Below are 22,592 nucleotides of genomic sequence, written 5' to 3'. Positions count from 1 at the left end.
AGCTGTAAAAAGCAAAGCGCAGAGTCTCACCTAGACGCTCCAGAAGGATCACAGCATTGCTGACACCTCAATTTTAGCTCAGTGAGACGTGTCCTTCTCCCGACCTCCAGAAATGTAAAATAATAAATCTGTGTTGTTTTAAGCCACTTTAGTGTGTGGCAATGGGTTATAGTAGCAATAGGAAATGAATATAGTATTATTTATTATGCTGTTGATGCTTCCATTTCCTTAAATCAGGACTCGCTTATGCTTTAAGTTTAGACCTTGGCAATAAATACGAGGATGTGACAGTTTATTTTGCAATGAAAAATACCATTCTTACTCATTAATGCCTCCATAAGACTTCAAACCATAATTAAAGACCAAAACACCAGCTCACTCATTTGATGTGGAACAAAAGCATAATTTAATTGTTTTTTCTTCCCTGATGCACCCAATAGCATGAAGTTAAGACCAAAGTGATAAATTTATATGTAAGAACCCACATCCTAAACACAGAAAAGGAAACCAAAGTCCATCAGAGAATTTGGCGCTACCCTTAGTTTACAACATAAAGGGATGCGTGGTAGATAAAGATGTAGCCTCTGACCTTTCAGAATGAGATGGGCTTCCATGCCTCAGCAAACCAGGACCATCTAGACCACCAGTAGAAGGAAGGGCCTCATTCACCTTCTATCAAAGCCTGCCTCCCAATAATACTGTGCTGCTTTTTGACTGTGAGCATGACCCAATTTCTGATCCGAGAATCTGCAAACATAAAATGTCCCTCCACGACATGTTTGGACTCTATCCAGGAAGTACCCACAACCAGTTTAAACATCGCCTCTTCCCACCAGATACTGACCCAGAATTTGTGTCCCTTTACAACCTGGCCTCTACCCCAAATCCATTTATTTCCAATTTCCATTCTCCATTGACCCAGCGCCACTCTGTTTCCCTAGGTCAGACAATTGGAAATAGATTAGCCTTGAACATTACATATATTACAGTTGATGCAGCAAACATTAAGATAGCTTGTGAACACAGTCATTGTTCACAGCAGCTGTACCTAGCAGATGAAGAAGCTAGCACTCCAGTCAGGTCGGCCTGATTCCAAAGCTCCTCCCTTATACCCTATTGTATATGGCCTTCCACTCAGACAATCGCGAATAAGATCAGAATCTACCAACAGCGGAGAATCATCCAATCCTTGTGCCGACACATGGTGCCAAACTCTAGAACTCCAGCTCTACCACCTTCTGCCTCAGTGCTGTCCCCCCCACTCACTTCCTAGATTACCTTAATGAACACGATAAGCTTTTACATGCTAAACTTCAAGACTGTGGTTTGCATTTCAACAATTTAGACCTGTAAGGCCAAGCAATGATGAATGTAAGCATTTCATGACATAAAACAAGCACATATGTTAGTGATGCCTTTCAATGCCCCCCAAAGAATCGGAGAATAAAGTTCCTTGCCTATAGGAATGTCTGTGTTTATGAAATACTTGAATTAACACCCTAGAAATAAAAGGAAGCTTTTGGGGTACTGTCTGCTACATCCTACAAGCTGAAATCCAATGGGTATTTTCACAACAACCCTCTGACCCAGGAGGTGGCTCAGTGCTGAGCCAAAGCATACTTAATACCACTAAAGTAGAATGTTCACTTTCCTTCCAGTTAGGAGATAAATCAGTGGTCAATAAAAATTGAGAAAACAGGGGCACCTGGGTGGCTCAGTGGGATAAAGCCTCTGCCTTCAGCTCAGGTCATGATCTCAGGGACCTGGGATTGAGCCCAGCATCGGTCTCTCTGCTCAGCAGGGAGCCTGCTTCTTTCCCCAACCAACTGCCTGTCTCTCAGTCTACTTGTGATCTCTGTCTGTTGAATAAATGAATAAAATCTTACAAAAAATTTTTAAAAAATTTTAAAAATTGAGAAAATGACTGTGTATTGCAGATTGATGGGACCCAGTAAAATTGGTGATTACAGAGTTAAATTATTCTATAATGATATTCTCTTTTAGAACGGAGGCTCAAACGAAACACTAGCCATTTCTTCAGGAAGAATTTAGAACAAATTAGGAGATAGGTGGCAAGCTTTCCTGTCTTTCTTTCTTAATATCACCGTATTTCACCCCCTCCCCGCAGGTGTTTTGCAGTGTGCCACATGAGTGCAGTTTATGGGAGTGGTTAAGATTGGGGAAGAACTCCTGGTTTGGAGTCGAACAAACGTAGATTAAAATTCCAGTTCTGCCATTCAAAACCCACAAACCTCTGGAAAAGTTAATTTCTGTGAACCTCAAAGTGTTGCTGTGCAAATTAAGTAATGCAACAGGGTACCTGCCGTATCACTGTTCTGAGGAAGCTTTGTTGTTTCCCTCAAGCAGCAAAATATCTTCCCGAGGTAGAGGTTGTGGGGCAATTTTGTAACCTGAAGCCAAACCGTAGAGCTGCTCTTCTGCTACAACCATAAAGAAGTAACTGATGAAATCTATCAGAATTGTATTTAGCGTAGTGAGGTCTGTCAGTTTTGTCTATGACAGAGTGACCACTACTGGGCTTGTCCTCCCGCAGTTAAAAAACAAAACAAAACGAAAAAACTACAAAGGGACAAAGAACGTGAAACATCTGTTTTTATACACAAGACAATAGATGGTACAGGTTGGAAGTCCTTAGAATGAAAATAATAAGATGGGCCTGAAAAATATGCCTAGAGGTCTCATTATGTCTTTGGCTGAACAGGAAGTTGTTCATGCACTACCTCACACAGGCGAGGGACAGCTATAGGGGAGTTACAAGCTGGACACTTCCCAAAACTCATATAGGATTGCAAAATAGTCTAGTTCTCATCAACTAGCAGGGACCAGTAAACACATTTATGAAGGAGCCAGATAAGAATACTTTAAGCTCTGTGGATCACAAATGGTGTCTCTCACATAATCTTTTTTTCTTTTTAAAACTCCCCTTTAAGGATGTAAAAATAATTCTCACCTCTCAAGCTCTTCAAAGTCGGTCCACAAGCTGGATCTGATCCGCAGGTTATGGGTTGCTGTATTTTGAGCGAGAATGTAGACACCACTTTGAGCACCAGAGTATTCAGTGGGAGACCAAAAAAGGTCACACCTTGGTAATAGCATTAAAGTAGACAGAGAATACAGTATATTCTTTTGGCTCAGACTAACAAACCCTAAACACAAACCAAAAATGAATAAAGAATAAGGAAAAAGTTATAACATAAGAACAAAATAGAGAATGTCACTGAAATCCTACTGATATTAATAGGCTAACTAGACAGTATTAACAGTATTATGCAAATAAGTCCTCCAATCAGATGAAATGGGCAATTCCAAGAGTGACACCAATTATAAAAACTGACACAGGAATACACAGAAAACTGAATAACCTCACAACTATTGAAGAAATTGAATTCATAATTGACAACCTTTGCACAAAGAAAACTTCAAGCCCAATGAGTTCTATGAAACATTTTAAAAATAAGTAATACCAAACCACAAATATGTCCAACAAATAGAAATAAGAACACTTGAACCCATTCTATGAGGCCTGCAATACTCTTGTACCAAAACCAGGCTAAGATACTACAAAAAAGAAATTTATTCACTAATATCCATGAAATAGAAAGTACTAGAAATACTGAGACAAGCAACACATAACAATTATAATACATCTAAGTGCCTGGGTGGCTAAGTTGGTTGGGCATCTGCCTTCTGCTCAGGTCATGATCCCAGGATCTTGGGATCAAACTCCGTGTCAGGCTCCCTACTCAGCAGAAGTCTGTTTCTCTCTCTCTCTCCCTCTGCCTGCCACTCCCCCTACTTGTGCCCTCAATCAATTAGGCCTTATGCCAAGATTTCAAGGCTGCCTCAACATTTATAAATCAATCAATGTAAATCACCATAGGAAAAAACTAAAGAAGAAAAACCATATTACCCTCTCAACAGATGCAGAAAAATCACTCAGAAGAAATTCAACATGCATGAATTATAAAAATTCTCATTAAAAGGGGCATCTACATGAAACCTACAGCCTACATCATATGTAATAGTGAAAGACTAAATGCTTTCCCCCCAAATCAGAATTTAAGGCTGCCCACTCAACCCTTCTCTTCAACATCCTACCTGATGTTCTAGCGAGTGAAATAAGAAAATAAAAGGTATATATTTTTGTAAGGGTCAGTACTGTTCTAACAGCAGGGATGAGTTTTGCATATTAATTTTTGTGTATCGAGCTTGAAGCCCGTGAACCTACTGAACTCAATTATCTGAGCACTTTTTTGGTAGATTCTTTAGGGTTTTCTAAAGGACAACTTTTCCTTTCTAATATGATTTTATATTTTATAAAAAGTACAACAACAGAAAAAACTCATCTGTGCTGCTAGAGCAGCATCTGGTACCTGGCAAACACTCAGTAAATATTAAGTTTCTATTTTATTTGACATAAATATTGGAAATGGAAAACAAGAGTCATGCAGCTTTGTAGTATATGTATACCTTATGCTAATGCATTCTCAAATTCTTCAAATATCCAAAATGATTCTACAAATCATCTGTTGGGTTTGCTGTAAAAACCTTTTTCTAAGGATAAAAAGTTGTTTTAGCCTTGGTTGACGTATATGATTAAACTAACTCACCCTAAGCTATTAATGTTGTGCTCTAAGTGATTGTTTTTAACATTTTATTGAGGCATAATTTACAGAGGATGAGATATATCAATCTAATTATACAGTCCAGGGGCGCCTGGGTGGCTCAGTGGTTAAGCCGCTGCCTTCGGCTCAGGTCATGATCTCAGGGTCCTGGGATCGAGTCCCGCATCAGGCTCTCTGCTCGGCAGGGAGCCTGTTTCCCTCTCTCTCTCTCTCTCTGCCTGCCTCTCCGTCTACTTGTGATTTCTCTCTGTCAAATAAATAAATAAATAAATCTAATTATACAGTCCAATCAGCTTTGACAAATGCATACCACTGTGTAACCAACACCCTTATCAAAATATAGAACACTGCCGGAAGGCCACAAAGTTCCATGGTGCCCTATTCCAGGCACCCTTCTTCCCCAAAAGAGCCACTGATCTGCTATTACCATAGATTAGTTTTCCTCGTTTTCAGAATGTCCTATAAAGGAAGCTACGCAGTGTTCTCTTCTTTGCTGGGCACCTTTCAGCATAATGCTATTTTTAAATTTTTATTAATATTATATTGTGATAAGAAAACACAAGATGCACCCTCTTAACAGACTGTTAAGTGCACCATAGAGTATTTTTAAGTGTAGGCACAATGTGGTACAGATCTCTAGCCCCTATTCGTCTTGTATAACAAAGACTTTATCCTTCTTACACAGCAACTCCTTGTTTCCACCTCCCCCCATCGCCAGCAACCACCATTCTATTTTCTGCACCAACAAGTCTACTTTAGATACCTCTTGCAGCATTTGTCCTTCTGTGATTACTTCACTTAACATAATACCCTCAAGGTTCACCCATGTTGTTCCATATTGTGGAATATCCATCTTTTTAAAGGCCAAATAATATTGGATTCTATGTACACACCTCGTTTTCCTGATCCACTCAGTCGGCTTTTGATGGGTATAACTCTTTTGGATAAATATCTAGAAGTGGGATTGTGGCCTCACATGATAGTTTTAATTTTCTGAGGGAACTCCATATTGTTTTCAAAGCGGCTATATCATTTTACATTCCCACCAACAGTCTGGAGAGGGCAAAATAGAACTGCTTAACCTGAAAAAATGAATCCACCATAGAATACAGGTCCAAGTAATCAAGGAAAAATAGGTCTTCCTAGGTCACATGATAAGTAAGAATACAGATAGATGTAAGGGTAATATTTTTCTTTCTTTCTTTCTTTCTTTTTTTTTTTAAAGATTATTTATTTATTTATTTGCCAGAGACAGAGGGAGAGAGAGCGAGCACAGGCAGACAAAGAGGCAGGCAGAGGCAAAGGTAGAAGCAGGCTCCCTGCTGAGCAGAGAGCCGGATATGGGACTCGATCCCAGAACCCTGGGATCATGACCTGAGCCGAAGGCAGCTGCTTAACCAACTGAGCCACCCAGGCGTCCCAAGGGTAATATTTTTCAAATGCTAACCTTCATTCCTTTCTTCTAATCACTCACAACCACCAGACAATCCCCCGTCCTTCAAGTAGCAAGGCTGTCCTGTAGTCATTACTTTATGTGAGGGATAGAACAGAAAAAAGATACGTAGATTTAGTCGCTAGAGATCTTAGAGAAGAGAGAAAAGTCCAGGAATAGACAGGAGTTTGGAGGGAAACATCAGGACTTTCCTAAACCTGCACTCCCCTCCAAGAGCCCAAAGAAAATCCACAATCCATGGCGGCGCAGGAGGGAAAGTTCTGGTGAGATGAACAGTGAGAGGGAGAAGGCAGGATCTAAGGAGACGGAATCATAAATGAGGATTTCAGGGCAAAAGGTAACTATGAAGAGCATTATTGCGCTATCTAGGCGTTTCATGGAACCATTCTACCCACACTTAACCTTAGCAAGCAGAGTCTGTTAATGAGGGCAGTCCTTCTAAATACATCTTATAAACTCTCAACAAACACCAGCACCCCACCCTGTGACTACCAAGTGTGATGTCTGTCTGGCCAGGCGACTACTCAGCATGGACAACATCTTCAGCAATACCCAAAGACAGGAGGGATCCAAGAGAAGGGCACTGGCATTGTGGTGGTGTTCAAGAAAAGTTCTCACACTGTTAACTGTCAAACTAAGGGGAACAAAGCCTCCTCAAGTCAGGAAATTGGTCAAATGCTCCTAACCTCCAATCTCCCCGCTCATGAAAACAAAATCATCTGGTCAACCAACCAACTTCACTGAAAATCAAGGTTTTTGCATTTCCCTTCTCAAACCACAGAGATCTGAGTGCATTATAATTACACATCCCCAAGGTGACACTCATAAATTTTGACTGGAAGTTAAGGACTACGTTACTATGGAATGTGACTATAGGGTCCCTACTTATTTCAGAACTGTCATATATGACACTTGACAGATAGAAGGCAAGAACATAAGCTTTGCAGCCCACACAGGTACTAATCCTAGCTCCAGTCCTTACCAGATGTACATCATTAGACAAGTTACTTAAAACCTATGAGCCTCAGTTTCCTCATCTACAGTGGGGCTGACACTACTTTCCTGGCCAGGTTGTAGTGAAAAAATAGAGATGATCATCTGACGCTTAGTACTAAAATCACCGATTACAATCCCTGGCACATGGAAGACATTTAGTAAATGGAATTATTAATGAAAAATCGTTCTGCCAAAGTGCCACCATTAAACACTCACTCCTGTGGGTTAATGAGCTACTCACTTAAACAGAGTCATTGCTAGCCAAAGTTGTAAAATACATAATGTGTCTTTAGCACCTACATTCAGACTTTCATCTTTATGCCCTTCTGTCCTCAAATTGGTATTTTGTTAGAGAGAGAGAGAGATCAGAGAACGCGTGGGAGAAAATGGAACATAGAAAAATTCCCAGTTCTAGTTTAGACTTGTGACTTCGGAAGCTGGGTGACAGATGTGACATATTTAAGAACTTATTTTTCCAGAAAATGGAGCTGGACCAGGCAGACAATATAAATTTCCCTGATGTTATGATAGAGTTAGTGCATTATCATTTAAGTAGTACTCTTCAAACATGACTAAAAATATATATGTGTATGTCTTCCCCCAACTTCATGTATTTCTGATTACCTTAATCATTCATTACTTTCTCAAACATTACAACATAAAAATGAGAAATGGCTTTCAGTTAAGAAAATTTGCAAGAGAGAACATAATAATGTGGAACAGCTGCAGCTATGAATTTTATGAATGCTTTGTTGAAAATAGCATTAAATGGTAAAATCAGATCACAGATTAACTCTACTCTGTTTTATGCTATGCGCAAAATGCATCACTCTTATTCAGCTATGATGAGAAGAACATGAAATAATTTACCCTGGTCTTTATTGGATAGAAATCATCCTCATAGTCATGTTTTTATTGAGGGGCTAGTATATGGAAAGTAATGTGCAAAAATGTATGGATATGAAGACAAGGTGCCTACATTCAAAAAACTTAAAAACAACTCAGGAAACAGGCAGTATAGACAAACATGAAAGCACAGGATCAGGGTCAGAGTTGATTGGTAAGTATTCCTTATTTTCACATACTAATTCCTGAGCTTTGGATCCCTTCTCTACATCAAGTAGATAGTCCTAATGCCCCACTTCTCCACTTGGTTTCTGACATTAATAATACATGTGTAAGGTTTTTCCAGCCAAATTTTGCAAAATTATGTCCCAGAAGCCAAACAGAACCCAGAAACAGATTTGTCACACTATCCATATTTCCAATGTACTCTTTGACTTAGCTGTACCCATTTTCAGATGGTTTTGTTTTACTTTGTCATTCAGACTTCCAGCTTCTCTTGACAAATCAAAAGATCTGGCAAGGCTAGAGCCATTTCCCACTCTCCATAACATTTAGCTATTCCTAACAGAAGGCCTCTAGACGGGACCTACGAACTCCACTTCTGTCATAGGCCCCACCACTGTTTTTTCTTCCTTACACATGTCTAGCTCCACTCCTTTACCTCTCTGTCTCTAAAGGCACATCTGGGACACCTGGGTAGCTCAATCAGTTAAGCGTCTACCTTCGGCTTGGGTCATGAACCCAAGGTCCTGGGATCAAGTCCCACATCGGGCTCCTCGCTCAGTGGGGAGCCTACTTTTCCCTCTGCCTGCTGCTCTCCCTGCCTGTGCTCTCTCTGACAAATAAAAAAAATCTTTAAAAAAAAATAGGCACTTGGGTGTGATCTATGATCTAGCCACACTCCATACTCAGCATGAAATCTCACGGTGGCCTTGTTGTGACTTAAAATTTCTACCTTGGTCCTCCTGCCATGTTCCTTGTTTCAGGAATCCTTCTGGCACTGGCATTTCCTGACTGTTGACTTCCTGCTCCTGCCCCATCTCTGTGACACTTCTTATTGAAACCTATACCCACAAAGGGTTGGCTCAGACCTTATTTAAAATCTCTGAATGACTGTTAACTTTACCGACACCCAGATTTAGGGCAATCAATAGTGACGAGAAAATATGGTTCTGTGGGGAAAAAGAATTAATTGTATTCATGAATAATCTGAGAGAGGAAGTTCATGAGCCTCTAAGCCAAAATTTCAACAAAGCCTTGGTCTCTCTTCAAAATATATAAGAACAGGCAACAGTGAAATCTCCAATGGAAGTAATTCATTTGGGCAAGGATCAGAAAGGAAAATGAAAACTATGAGGTGATAGGTTGATGGGGAACACCATATTGATATGGTATCAAAGTATCACCCCCATGGATTACTGGCTGGCTAAACAGGTAGGAGAAGGTCACTTTTCAGCAGAGGAAGATGGCAGTCATCATGTTAAGCCAGGGATCTTTTCACTAATACAGAGTCAAACACACATCATGTCTCTGAATATCACACAATAGACAACACACAGCCTCATCGATGATGCAATGCAGTTCTATGAAAAACGTTCAACCCAAATCCAGTAAACTTTAGTTCTAAATTCTAGTTTCTAGAACTACGGAGTTCTAAATGCTAGTTTTTAGAACTGTAAGGAATAGAGGAACAAGTTCAATCACACCACAGGGAAAAATGGGTGACACCAACACGCAACTTATTCTAAAGAACAATATTCCCATCAAAATCATGGAAAGAAAGGGGCGGGGTTGAATTACTTATACACAAATCGAGAAACTGATTGCTTTTAAATAAATGCACGGGCAGGAAATCCAGCAAGCAAATTTTCAATATAAGTGAACCGTGATTTGATCATTCATAGAAAGAGAAATGGTTGGGTAACATTGAAGTACCAGGAAAGCTGTGAGCACAGATACAGGTGATGACTAACTCAAAACATTTCACCTTGAAACCGTCACTGAGGAACTGACTCAATATTAAGTGAAGTGCTCCAGGATTTTGGGTCTCTCTCACTTATCCTATCCTTCACTAACTCCTGCTTACCAGGTATCTGCTTGGCGATTCCCCGCCCAGTTTTACTTTAGCTCCTCTCTTCTTCTGTTCTCTCAATGCTCTCTTCTTCCATCATGACTTTGTCTACTAAATTACTTATCTGTCTCTCCTTGTGGCTGGAGACCTTCTATAGGACAAGGCTAGTATGTCCCCAGTGTCCAGTCCAGTGTCTTGCACAGCATGGGCTTCCAGTAAATCTGGCATATCTTGTTACTTAAAACTGAAGTCTTTCTACGCCCTGTCCTAAGATTTGGAGCCTACTTCTTAATCTCTCCTAATAACTGAGGCCCGGGTATCTAACAAGATAAGATTTCATTTTCTAGCTGCCTGTAAGTCTGTCCTAATATCGCCTCCTATGGAATCTTAACACGCTGCTCTGTTCATCTGTCAATGCATCCCTGCTACTTAATTTTCTGAAATGTCAAAGTCAATGTCACTATTCTTTCTCGTTCTCTCAAAATGCTAAAATTTTTGTGGGAACGTTTTAATACCTGAGCAGTTTCAATACCAAATTCAGGGCATTTTTGACACCTTAGCCCTCCAAGTTCATTATCTGAGTGGTAGTTAAGCTTGACGTGCAAGAGCCATCCAATCAAGCTGTTTCTACTGCATGTGATCAACGTAATCATTTGTCCTCATTGTCACTCTCCCCTGTCAGTACTTTCATCCTGTAAAATCCCAGAGAGGCTATCAACTGCAAGTCCAGTTGAAATTTGGACTATCTTCATTTCTGGTCTTGTCGACATCTCCTTGACATAGGCGGGTGCATCTACAAGTATTTAAGCCCCTTTGGTAGAAGGCAGAAGTCAGTGACTCTACACGGAACCGAAGTAAAATATATTCAGTAGTAAGGTTGCTTTTGTAGGGTCAAAGAGAAAAGTACGACTAGAGTTTGGGAGTAGTTATCTTCAAATTGGCCACGAGTCAGATAGCCTTGCAACATAAAGATGTTTATTAGTTAGGTGTCATTTCCGCTTTTCATGCATAGAATAAATAAGGTCCCATAAAGATCCCTACCTTTCAAGAAACCCCTAGGAAGCCATCTAAACTTCATTCTAGAGGCTAATAAAGGGCGACAGTGAGCTTTACAAAGTTTTTTAAAAAATGTGCCCATTTGGACTGGTTTGTCCAGACTAGGAAGAAAAAAATAATTAAACAGTCTAATACATCCTGAGACCTTCACAAAGAAAGTGCATCACCTCTATTTGCCTCACTGCTGACTTTGGTTAATTGTCAATGGGGCTTGCTGCCAAATGACGCTGCAGTTGGCCAAATAATAGTCAGCACCCTCCAGCCTTTTGACTGTCTGCCATTTGAAGCTTCAGATGCAGCACCCAGCACAAATGGCCAATGCAGGGATCCGCCAGACCAGGCCTTTCTTTGTCTCTTCATCTACTTAGTATAACATCATGTTGAGTCAAGGTTGTCGGAGGATACTTACCTGACTGCCTTAAGTTCTTTTTCTTTCTTTCTTTCTTTTTTTTTTTTACAGCAATTACCACTACATCTCTATTTCCTGTTACAATGCAATCTCTTTGGTGGCAGAGGGTACCCCACCCTGAACACCTAACACAGTGGCAGATATAGAAAAATTGCTCAGTCAATAATTGTTGGCCACACAAATGAACACAACAGCCAGGGTTTACTGAAATTTTACCATGCCGCGAGCTTGACGTGCAGGAGCCATCCAATCAGGCTGTTTCTACTGCATGTGATCAATGTACAACATAACTGCCTAAGGGTTCATGTGTTGTATTGGCCATTATTTCTGAGGAACACTACCATGAAAGAGGTGTTCTATAAAATGATGCCCATTTTACAGTTGAGGAAATGTAGGATCAGAAAACTAAATTCTGATGAGGAAGGCCATGCTTGTGATTATTGTTAATAAATCAGTAGTCCATGAGGAACAGTAAGGAAGGAGGGGACACTTAGAAATTTAACATACCCTGGAGATGCCAGTGGAGATTATTAATAATACCTAACATTTACTGAAAACTTTCTATGGGTTAGAAGAGTTTATCTCTCTTTAAATTTCACAACAACCCTATGTAGGAGGTATTATTATTATTACTCCAGTTTTATAGATTAGGAAATGAAGGCACTGAGCAGTTAGGCAACTTGTCCTAGGTCTCACAGCTCCTAAGTGATGGAACTCGACTTCAATCTTGGTTGTCTGACTGACTACCCAAACAAATCTCTGAACACTTTCATGAGTGGAGAGACTACATTGAGGAGTTATAGCTTATATAATTCCCCAAAGAACTATGTGCTATTATCTTCAGCTTATGGATGAGACAAGGGCTTAGAGGAATTTCAAGTCCAAGGTCATACAGCATGAGAGTATTCTAATTTCAAGACCCGTCCCATTTCCCTGAGCCCTGAAAGATGGGCTGGCTTAGGGACAAAAGTAAGGTAGAACTGAAAGGAGAAAGTAAGAGAACAAGTAACCAACATAAGAAAAGCCTAGAATGAGAAGATCAGAGTACAAGTTGAATGAAGGGAAAAAACAAGGAAAAGGAAAAACTAAGATTTATTCCTTCAGGGATAGAGATGGATTTTGTTTGAGGTATGGAACATTAACCACATGATGTAGTCATTAAGAAGATCATTCAACTAGGCTGAGTTTCTAACTTGACTGCTTACTGGCTCTGCGAATTTGGGTAAGTCACTGCAACTCACAGAACCTGTTTCCTAACTGATAAAGCAGATGTTACAATAGCATGTGCCTCTAATGGGGTTGGGAAGAGCACATGATATGTAGCATGTGCCCATTAAACGTTAGCAAGTGTTATGGGTGGAAAAAGAGGGGCCAAATACTGTTTCATTATCTCCACTTCCCACTCAATCCTGGCCTGATTCCTGCTTTGCACACAGTATTAGGCACCAGAGAGGAGAAACATAATTCTTAGAGTTACCCATAATTGCCAAAATGCCTGAACACTGTGATTTTGATGAATGACCACATTACCTGGATCATGTTTTTGAGTAATGGCTAACTCTTTCAAGCATGTCCGTAAATTGACTAGGCATTTGCAATATGGCCTAAGGCTGTGGATAGCCTACACCCTTTGGGCCCTGGCATCTATAGAATTCATGCGGGCCCCTTCCTGTCTTAACATTCTGAATAAAGGCTCCCTAAAATGGAGCTTCCCACTATGGTAGCAGTTAATTCACTTGCCATATGTGCTCTTTCCTAAAATACCCACGTATCGGTCTTCTACAAGTTACTTTGTCTTTTGTAAGGGATTTTCCAGTATCTTTGCTGGCTCCATATTTCCACTGTTAGTTCTGTCCAACCTTTGGTCCATTCGCCTGGTGACTAGACCACAGGCGCTTTAGCCTCAAAAAATGGTGAAGTTGTCCTTGTCTAAGTCTGCACAGAGGTTCCATAGGATTTATATCCCTGAATGTTAGCAATGGCCCCACAAGGTCAAGAGCTCTAACCCCATATTAAAGAGAAAGAAACAATCATTAAAAGAGGGTAAGAGTCTTTCTCCAAAGTACATGGTTATTTGGTGAGCCTGTGGTTTGAATGTGTCCCCCCAGAATTCGTATGTTACAATCTAATGGCCACCATGGTGATATTTGGAGGTGTAAACTTTGGGAGGTGATTAGGTCATCACCTAGATTAGAACCCTTGTAAGAGAGATCCCAGACAGCTCCCTCTTCCCTTCCACCATGTGAGGACACAACAAGCAAACAGCCTGCTATAAACCAGAAAGCTGATTTTCACCAAGGAATATATCTGCCAGCACCTTGATCTTGAAATTCCCAGCCTCTAAAACTATAAGAAATAAATTTTGGTTGATTAAAACTACCCAGCGTATGGTATTCTTATTAGAGCAGCTCAAAAGGACCGAGACAGGTGACAAAGCTGACAGGTTAATGGGACCATTGGACTCCAAGTCCAGTGTCCTTTATACTTTGCTAAAGGATTCTATTCAGCTGAGTTTTAAGGACGGCCTGCATTTTGGCTTAAATAGCATGCTTCTTGCAGTGTAGGGATGTGGGGCACAGTGCCATGTTCGGAGGTCCTAGTGAATATCCCTTTTTCTTTTTCACGAGAGAAAGGACAGTGATAATAATTATCTGCTAATGGACTAGAACATGCTACATTCTTCTAGGCTTCTGGACAGCATGATCTGCTCCTTCTTATGAGAATACACTTTCCCTTATTCCTTTTACCTAATGAATGCCTAACCTACTGTGGTAGGCAGAATAATGGACCCCTCCACCCCCAAGGCCATCCTTATTCCCAGAATCTTTGAATATTACCTTATATAGCAAAAGGGACTTTTCAGATTTGATTCTCAAGATTATCCTGGATTCTCCAGTTGAGGCCAGTGTAATCACAAGGTTCATTATAAGAGAGACCAGAGAACCAGAGTCAGAGAGAGAGTTGAACAAGCTACACTGCATATTTCCAAAATGGAAGATGAGGACCAGGAGCTGAGAAATGCAGATAGCTCTAGAAGATGGGAAAGGCAAGGAAATGATTATCTCCTAGAGCCTTCTCAAGGAACTCAGTCACGTCGACATCTTGATTTTGGCCACATGAGATGTCTGTCAGTTTTCTGACCTCCAGAACTGTGCTATGATAAGTTTGTATTGTTTAAAGACAACGTTTGCAGTAATTTCTTACAGTAGGAATAGGAAACAAATATGCCTACCTGTGGGGACTTAGTTCAGACATCATGTCCTCCTGAAAGGCTTTCATAGCTCCCAAGGCAGACCCAGGTTGGCAGTGCTCCCATGGCTCGGGGTGGGTCTCCTTCTCTTTTACAGGATTCAGCATCAAGAAGCTGAATCACACTCCATTGTGGTCCTCCTCTTCCTCTCTTCCAGATACCTCCTGCTGCCTGAAGGGAAGAATAGGAAAAGAAGCCCAGCTCACTTCCCACTTTGCTGCAAGTGACATCCTGGGAAATACACCAAAATTTATGGGAAACAAATACTGATCTTTCAGGGGGCAGAATATGTTTTTTTATCTGAATACCTTTCTGGAAGTTCTTACAGTGTGGTAAGCTTGCCTACCTGTGCGAGAAGCAGAGTCACTCACCAATCCGGCCCCAACCACCCTAACAGCCTTGTCTTTCCCACTTGCTGATACAAACTACATCAGTCAGGATCCAGCCAGGAAAAGAACCCACAGCAGCTAGCTCAACAGAGGGAAGTCAATACAGGATACAAGTCACATCCATGTTAGAACAGAATGAACAACTGGGGGGAAAGCTGAGGCAACCTAGAGCTTGGTGACCCCAAGAAGCTGCTACCACCCATAGAGCTGAGGGACAAAGGCAGGAGATAATATCCCAAGTCCGGGAACCAGGAGTCAGGGCAACCAAAACGGAGCTGGAACGACAGAAGCAGCAAACACTCGACAAAAGCTGGGACTCTACATCTCCAGAAGAACAAAAGCCAACAAGAGGAGACACTGTCAATTGGCCAAAACCCAAACCATAGCGAGGGGAATACCATGGCTGCTAGTATTCTACTGTCTAGCAAACGCTGACTAGCGCCTCCTATTGGTCAAATCAAACCAGAAGCCATTTGGGTAAGAAGACCGAAAAACATAGTTTGCCAGGGTCAAAACCCTTCACAGAGGAAGGAAAGGGAAAAGCATGAATCTAAAAGCAAAACCGATATTCTTCCAGGTTCCCAGATACAGTATACATTTTACTTCCTCCCTTTGCTTCAATTACACCCCAGTTCTCTTATCTCAAATATGACCTCCACTGTGAAACCTTCTCTAACTATCCCAGGCTTGCGAATTCAATGATCTCTGTGGTCTCTACTGTGCATTGGGTGATGAACTTAGTCGATACTGAGGAGTAGCTCTGTTATCTTTGCCTGCACCTTGGAAGGAGATCTAGACAGCCACATTTCCTATAGCCATCTAACACATGGCGGGTTTTTGCTCAGCTGCCTGTAGCTTAATTCTTGACAACTGTATAATATATCCTTTAGCAGGGTATATTAAGATTTCCTGGAATATTCAGGGGGTAATATTCAAATACTTAGCAATCGGTATGGCACAGGCACCACGCAATCAGAATGCATCCTGGCCATTATACCTATACTGGGACAATCCTGCAGGATATCTGACTGGGCTATGCCGAAAGGAGAAAAGAAGCTGCAGGCCTGAGTTATGTACTGATTCTACTATTTGGTTATGTGAACCCCATTATTAAAATAAAGCAATGTTGGGGAGCACAGGTGGCTCAGTCAATTCAGCTTCCAACTCTTGATTTCATCTCAGGCCATGATCTCGGGGTCCTGGGATCAAGCCCCACATTGGGCTCCATGCTCGGTGGGGAGTCTGCTTGAGATTCCCTCTCTTTCTCTCCCTCTACCCTCCCCCAACTCATGTGTGCTCTCTCAATAAATAAATCTTTCAAAAAATAAAACAACGTTATTTTAAAAATCAGCATGTAAAATATCGTGTTCTCTAAAAAATAAAACATTCTACGGGGCGCCTGGGTGGCTCAGTGGGTTAAAGCCTCTGCCTTCGGCTCAGATCATGATCCCAGGGTCCTGGGATCAAGCCCCATGTCAGGCTCTCTGCTTCCCCCTCTCTCTGTCTCTGCCTACTTGTGATCTCTGTCTGTCAAATAAATAAATGAAATCTTTATTAAAAATAAATAAATAAAACATTCTATATATACATAGATGTATGTTGTGTGCCCTGCATTTGAGTCTATATTTTTTCTATATTACATATTAATATATATTTTTTATAATATTCTCTGGTTTTTGTACACACACAGACATGAATGTATAAAAATGCATAAGAAACAGGGTATAACGCAATGGCTGCCTCCAGGTTCACACTGTGGATCATCATTATTTTACTCTTATTTTTGCTTACTTACATTATCTGCTTTTTCTACAACACTCAAATACTCGAGGATATTTTTCTACAATGTCCCACTCAGGGAATAAAAAAGTTTGCAAACTAAATGAACTTCTATCTTTCCTTCTTTCTTTTTTTTTTTTAAAGATTTCATTTATTTATTTGACAGAGAGAGATCACAAGTAGGCAGAGAGGCAGGCAGAGAGAGAGGAGGAAGCAGCCTCCCTGCTGAGCAGAGAGCCCGATGTGGGACTCGATCCCAGGACCCTGAGATCATGACCTGAGCCGAAGGCAGTGGCTTAACCCACTGAGCCACCTTTCTAATGTTTCCTTAATCTCTAGCACATGGATGATGAATGGAGAAAAGAGAAGCAAGGTCATAATACATGCTCTAAAAATACATTTTTAAAATACCCAGTATTTTGCATGCTCTTTGTATGCTTTCTAGTCCTCGGAGAATCAAAGTGGAAAAAAAATTTTTTTTAAATCCCAAACCACTGTTTTGAAGCACTGTTCCGAAGAAGAAGAAAAAAGAAGAAAGAAGAGCAAAGGAAGAAGAACAAAGGAAGAAGGAAAAAGAAGAAGAAAAAAGCATGTAAGGAGCAAAAAAGTTTATTGGAAGGCATGGCTTCACATTTTGAATGGAGATCGGTATTTCATAAAATGTTGGGAGGATTCGTTTAGAAAATCATCACTCTTCCTTTTCACGGAACGTGTCTGCCATGTCAAATGACACCCCAGCAGCCCTTCCATTTCACTCACTGCCAGAACTGTAAGCATCCTGTGGCTTGACTGCTCAGGTCAACCATAATCTTCATCCTCCCCATGATCAGGCCAAGCTGGGAGGTCATGGCCAGCATTTGGGTTCACAGCAGGTAGACACAGAGGCCAGGCAGAAGGGCCAATCAAAGATATGGTAACACAACCTATTTCCGCTCTGAACCCTCCTAAAAGCTGAGCTGCCAGTTGTGGGTGCCCAACGGGGGCAACCCATTTGCAAGGGACTAAAACACAGTGCCTCCCGCATGACCTACTTGGTGATCTCCATATAAATAAGATTGATTTCCTTTCCCGAGACTCCTTATTGCTATTTTCGTTCCACAATTACTTCTCACAAATCTGTCAGGGTGACACCTCCATTCTCCCAGCTCAGGCCACTACCAAGGCAGCAACAAATCCTGTCTTTTTCCAACTCTAGTTGTGTTCCATTAACTTTCTCTTTGGATTGAACCTCTAAACTAGGTCAGCTTAAAGTCTGAGCATTTAATTTCTCCTTTTCCGGCAACTATCATAACTTATAAGCCTTGTATTTAAAAAAGGTTTAGCCAAATGTCAACCACATCCCTAGCCTATGAAGATAAGAGCTATATTTAGCTAGCTCTAATTAAAAATAGCTAAGATGCCGCTTGCTATGGGAGGAGGGGGGAAATCTGTGTGGTTCACATCTCATTTCAAAGACTTTGACATTTGAGTTGCTTCAGTACTGTTTATAGTTTGAATTAATATTGTTCCATTTAGTTTGAAATACAGCGAGCATCTAAATTGTATTATTGATCCTTGTAAAACACGTCAAGTTCACCAGTCTCACGGGCAGTAAATTCTGGGCATTTAAAAGGGGTCTTGTGACTCTCCTTGTTAAAGTTATCCTAACCAGAGAATTGGATCCTGGATGAATTGTTCCTGGAAGAGTCATGCAGATGGCTCCCTCTTGTAATGGACATCAGGTGGTCAGTCAGTCTGATATGCAATCATTGCCACTTGACAAAAACCGCAAAGCAAAAATTTAATATCTGACCCAATCTCACTTCTTTATGGAGCACAAAAAGAACAGGGACTTGCATGTTTACAAACCAGGGGCGGGTGCATCGTTTTGTTCTTCTACTTCTTTTAAACACTTCCCCACAACTTAAAAAAAAAAAAATACTGTCCATGAAAAGGAATTCAGATTTTGAAGAAGTGAAAGCAAATAGGTTGTCATCTGGCCCTCCAATGGGATGAATGTTCCGACCCCAGGAAAGAGATTCCTAGGGAGAATGGACACTTCTCAACCTAGAAACAAGGTTCCAGTGCTTGGGGGTGGGGAGGAGGAGTGGAGGAATATAAGTGAGCCTCAAACTCAAAGCCATACAATAACCTTATCAGGAAACTTCATGGCCGATAGAAAGCATTAGGAGCCAGGGGCTGCATTCGGGGCTTCCGAGGGTGCAGGTATGTCTGTGCACCTGTGCACACGTCATCAGTGTGTACGTCTGTGCCAGTGTGTGTATGAATATGGGTTGTGTATGTGTGTGTTTGTTGTATGAAGCTCTGTGGTCCAGGTTGTGTGTATATATATGCCAATGGAAAATTTCAAAGGCCCTAGAGATCATCTTCTTTGGCCTTTTTCTGTCTTGAGAATGTTCTTTCTCTCTCTCTTTCTTTCTTTCTTTCTTTTAGAGTGCAAGCCACATTCTTGATGTTACACCTGGTATGCAGCAGTACCAAGGCAGAACAGGTGAAATCAAACATGACTTGTCTGACAAGGAGGCCAATGCGTGTAGCACCGTTTGATAGCTGGTTGACATTTCCTGTTCTGCTTTAGTATGCCTTTGGAATTATCAAAAGCAGCCAAGAACATATAACAGTAAAGTAGGAAACTAGGCCTTCCAGAATCTGCTCTCATTTCAGCGGTCTCCAATCTCTAATTGGTGTCAGGAATCTAGAATGGCTTTCCCTTCTGTTTCTCGACACATTTCACCTCACTGGATTCCACATGCATAGACAGGGAGCATCTTAAAGGCAGGAATTATGTCTCATTCATCTCTGTACTCATAATAGCGGCACAGTACCTGGCATTCAAGTCAAACTCAGTTTTTAATGAATTGAACCAATTTTTCCTATTCCCAAGTCACGTTTCCCTTGCTCTTCCAACACAAGATCGACCCTTCGATTCAGCTTCATGTCCTCAAACTCATTCCTGGTAGGACACAGTACAAAAAAACAAAACTGATTAAGTTCACTGTCTTTCAAAGCATTGCCTTTGCCTAACACTTAGAAGATGTCATTTCCAATTGCTCTCTCCGGAAGTCTATAGTTAAATACATACCATGCGTTAGTCAATTCATTCAATTAATATTTTCTTAGGGCATGCCATGTGCTCAGCACAGCAGGTTTGGTGGAGCAATAAAGACACAGGAGATAGTCTCTGTCTGTTGGACATTCATCTCGTACAACAGGTAGAATCTAACCAAATGACTCTGGTACAAGATTTTCTGTGGAAAATGTTACACAACCATCCACAAGGTATCAGTTTAGAGGACGATGAGAGCTCTTCCTTTCTGTATAATCAGTAGAAGCTTCCTGAAGAAGGGGGCATCCAAGCTGGACCGTACAGGATAAGTGGGATTTATGTAGGCAAAGAGAAAGATTTTGGAACCCTGAAGCACAAGGGCCAAGGTGATAATAGTCCCAGAGTTAGGAATTTCTAAGAATACCCATCTAGGGCTTGCCGGTATATGTTCGTAGGTTTAAAAAAAAAAAAAATCTTGTTAATGTAATGTGAACTGTCTCTCAGCTTCTGGAATACAGCCCCAAAGGCTGTGGTTTACAAATCAGACAGGGACAGCTTAGGCTGTTTCCTAGGATGGTATAAATCTCTTAACTGAACTGGCCAAAAATGTGTTGTTTGGACGTATGCCTTTCCCTTTGAATAACGTGTCAGTGTGTGTTTCATAGACAGCTGCATTCTAAAGAGAAAGGGAAAGAACAAGAGGGAACAAAAGTGAATTTTCAGCAGATTCTTAACAATGGCATATTTCTACCAAAATTCTAAATTCATACACACACACACACTTCCACAAGAATCATGAACAGAAAGCTCTCTCATCACAAACAGAATTTTGTCTACACGCCACCAAGTAACTACCCAAAACTAATTTAAAAAACATTTGGCAAAAATGCTGCCTACTTGCTATGAAACATTCGGAAATATACAGAAATACCTGGATAGTGGGCCAAAGTTCTGTTTTCCCCAGCATAAAACAGAGAAATCAACACTGTGTAGACACAGCCTTCCTCTGCTTATTGGAACGCCAAATCAGGGAGCAGCTCCCAATCAAAACACCAAGCATTTCCGCTTGAGTCTCTAACGCCTCACTGATTTTAAAGAGAAAATGAGTGCTACAGTATGGATAGATTGGATGTTTTATAGTAGCGTTTCACCTAATTTGCCCTCAGTTTGGTACTAGTCATCCTGTTATAACGATTTAAAGGCACCATACCCTCTTAACTGATGCACTTAAAGAGAATTCATCTCTTGTCAGAAAATTTGATACCAAGTGCACAATGGTCCTCACTCGTCATTAGAATTCTTTATAAAGTGTAGTTAATGCTAAAAATATTTAAAGCAGATTAAGAATAGAACAAAGAAATGAGGTGCAACTGTGACTATGACAGGGTATGAATATTAATGACGCTTTTCTTTCCCCCATCGTTCCTGTTCTTATATTGTACCGTCCCCTGTGCTTTCTGATTCAAGATCTTAACTTATACGGCAACAATGACTAGCAGCCTTTGGTGATCTGTGACAGGACACATATCTAAAGATACAATTCATCTTTAGTCTAATATCTGTCTGAGGGTACGGGGCTAAGCGGCAGTATTAGGACTACCCCACCACCTAAGGGATAAAGTCCAATCTCAGCCTGACATGTAAGGCTCCCTGCAGGCTGGTCCCCATCAGTGATTTCCAAGTCCTATCTTACAACTCCTTCACACAAATCCTCTACTACTGTCACTTCCACTTTGTCACTGCCCACCCAAGAAACCATGATGAGTCTTCCTTGTGCATACTGACATACACCGGGCTCCTTATTTGAATGTTCACCTTTCCCAACTTGTATACATTCCTCAAGCCTGTGCACAGATTGCCCTTCGACAAAGCTTCCGGCAGCCAAGCCAAGCCGTAATGAGCTCTCCCTCTCCCAATGACACCACTCTTGTGACATACGGTCTTATTTAAGTACTATTTATATCTCCAATTATACTCCAATTATAAACCTCTTAATGGACAGGGAAAATGTGTGCTTGTGTTTCAGCCTCCTACAGCTCTTAAAAATGTTGCCTAGAGCTGAACCAAAGAAATGGCTTATAAGTTGATGAATAGATGGATGGGTGTGGATAATAACATGAAAATACCTACTACATGTAACCCCAAAGCTCCTGATTTGTTTTCTTTTTATTAAATACCCCCCATGGGTTCTGTCCTCTACAATATAAATATCCTTTAGCTAACCACAACAAAAGATACGGCAACAGAGACTCGTGTCAAAGCTCACAACATCTGAGAGGCCTAGAGCTCTGTCTTGTTATTTCTGCTTAAGGAATCCAATTGATTTCAAAGGATACTGTACTGATCAATGCTTGGAGAACTTGAAAAACAGCCTTTATTTTAATAATAATCAAGGACCAAGTCCAGAAAATCGGCGGCGAGTCTCTGCCGTATTTTAGGTGCTGAGGAAAAGTAAAGCAACGAGGAAATGAAGGAATTTGCTTCAATAGTGCTTCAATTAAAGCACATAAACTCAACACAGGCCCATGATACACATTCTGTATTCAGACTCTCCCCTATAACCCAATTTTGCTTCTCATAAAAGAAGAGAATTTCTCCAAAGCTTTAAGTGTCACAAAGCAAATAAGTGAAGTGTTTCTGTTTATGGGAAG

General features: G+C 40.9%; 1 long non-coding RNA gene across 1 annotated transcript in view; it reads right to left on the bottom strand.

Annotated features, from left to right (window-relative positions):
* The window catches only part of LOC106006764, a 105,193-nt gene extending 84,225 nt beyond the window's left edge, over nt 1-20,968 (bottom strand). Inside the window, exons 1-2 of the long non-coding RNA XR_001181036.2 lie at nt 20,873-20,968; nt 14,710-14,898 (exon numbers count right to left, since the gene is read on the bottom strand). This is a non-coding gene — a long non-coding RNA (uncharacterized LOC106006764). The remainder of the gene's footprint in view (nt 1-14,709; nt 14,899-20,872) is intronic.
* Nucleotides 20,969-22,592: the final 1,624 nt, after the last annotated feature.

The sequence above is a fragment of the Mustela putorius genome, unplaced genomic scaffold, assembly GCF_011764305.1.
Source record: "Mustela putorius furo isolate JIRA1106 unplaced genomic scaffold, ASM1176430v1.1 tig00003901_pilon_pilon_pilon, whole genome shotgun sequence".
Classification (NCBI taxonomy): Eukaryota; Metazoa; Chordata; class Mammalia; order Carnivora; family Mustelidae; genus Mustela; species Mustela putorius.
Note: the sequence above shows the minus strand (reverse complement) of the source record. Positions and strands in the feature narration are given on the sequence as shown.